Source organism: Corvus brachyrhynchos, unplaced genomic scaffold (assembly GCF_000691975.1).
Source record: "Corvus brachyrhynchos isolate BGI_N302 unplaced genomic scaffold, ASM69197v1 scaffold388, whole genome shotgun sequence".
Lineage (NCBI taxonomy): Eukaryota > Metazoa > Chordata > Aves > Passeriformes > Corvidae > Corvus > Corvus brachyrhynchos.
Window position 1 is genome coordinate 47,719 of NW_008239542.1, and position 2,025 is coordinate 49,743.

Here is a 2,025-nt window from a genome sequence, read left to right on the forward strand (position 1 = left end):
TTTTTTCTAAGCGCTCAGACCCCGTGGCCAGAGGCTGCCCCATTGTCTGCAGAATTGTGCAGGCACAGCTCTGATGGTAACTGAGGCTCGAAAACAGACCGGGGGGGTGGGGTGGTATCTGATTGTTAAAGTTTCGCATCAGGTTAAAGCTTTATTAACTGAGAGAGCCTCTAAGTGGATGACCAGCGCTCGGTTATTACAGTATGAATCTTGTTTAATCGAACAGGAGGATTTAGAATTGAAAAGTGGGGAAGGGTTTAACCCAGCCTCCTGTCTGAACGGCCCTGAAGAGGGGGGCCGGGAAGAAACCCATGACTGCATTCAGGTGATGGATCTCCAGACCCAGGCTAGGGAAGATTTCCAAGACACTCCCTGGCCTGAGGGAGAAAATGTCTTTATTGATGGGTCTTCAAGGGTGATAGAAGGGAAGTGAGTTACAGGTTACACTATCGTTAATGGAAGGGAATTAAAGGAAAGGGAGAGGTTACCGCCCACATGGTCAGCTCAGACAGCAGAGCTGTGTGCACTTGTGAGAGCCTGTGAATTATACCGGGACAAGATAGTGAATGTTTTTACTGATTCTAAATATGCATATGGGGTGATACATGCATTTGGGAAACTATGGGAAGAAAAAGGTTTATTAACCTGCAAGGGCTCTTCAATCTCCGCAAATGGTGCCTCTCGTGTAAGGAGAGCGAATATTCGCCTACAGATGCGCATCCGATGGGTAACCCCACAGAACTTGAAGTGTCACTAAAAGGAAGTGGGAATTCGGCCAATCAATCCCTTCAGGTTTTGAAGGTGAGCTGTGGGGAACATGGGGGGTAATATGTTCTCAGAAGAGAAGCATGTTTATGAACTTATGTCTAAACTTTTGGAGAAGCAAGGGAAGTCGGTTGCTTCTTCCTCTCTTAAGCTGATTTTGCGCTGGGCTGAATCACACATTAAAGTCCTAGCACGGCTTTTTCAGCGGAACTATGGGATCGTGTGGGGGTGAGACTTTGGGACAAAGCAACTAAAGGTGACAAATTAGTAGCTGAATTGTTACCTGTTTGGAGACCAATTTTAGAGACTTAAAGCTCAGGAAGCTACCAAGGAAAAGTTGGCTCCTGCCACTTGTTCTGGCCGCAGCTCCCCCGTTCCGTCTGCACTGCCCCCCCTGCCAAAGTACCGCAGGAGAATCCCTGCCGCCTTTTGTCCTTCTGCCACCCGCGCGAACACAAGCCACCACTGCTCCGGCACGGGCTCCCGCAATGGAATTTGCTGCTTCTGATGGGGATTCGGAATTTGGAGACGACCCCTTTGATTCTGAAACTGTAGATCCTGAGAAGGAGCCTGATCTAAATCGTCCTAATTTACATAACAACTGAGGTAAGTTGAAACAAAGAGCATTGGAATGCAAATCAACAGCTCGAAGCTTTAACATTTGACAATCTTACTGGAACGGGCCAGCACTCCGCACCAGAAGCCCAAGCACGGGATATCCCGCGCTAAGCCCTAAGTGATATTAAAGATGATGCATATCGCACTTTCATGAAAGTCCCCGATGTTAGCAAGCTGCAAAAGTCTTTTACATCCATAACCCAAGGGCCGAAAGAGTCTTACATGCAGTTCATAGACCGAATGTGACAGGCATTAGAGACAGGTATCACATCAAGAAGCCCACGATGTTATTCTTTTAAAATTGGCGGTTGAGAATGCAAATTCGGACTGCCAAAAAGTCTTAAGGCCACTTAAAAACCCCACCATTATAGAAACGGTTGAAGCTTGCAATCTTATCGGAACTGTGGAGTACAAATATGAAGCCATGGCTGATGCCTTTGCTGCTCTTAAGGTGGCTCCCGATCCCGCGGGACAGACTTGTTTTGGCTGTGGAAAACCAGGCCACCTTAAGACTTCTATGCCTTAAAAGGAGCAAAGTCCAAAAAACCCGGAGTTTGCCTGCGCTGCCGAAAAGGGGGGCATTTTGCTAATCAGTGCCGCTCTAAATATGATATTGACGGCAAACCAATTCCAGGAAATGCG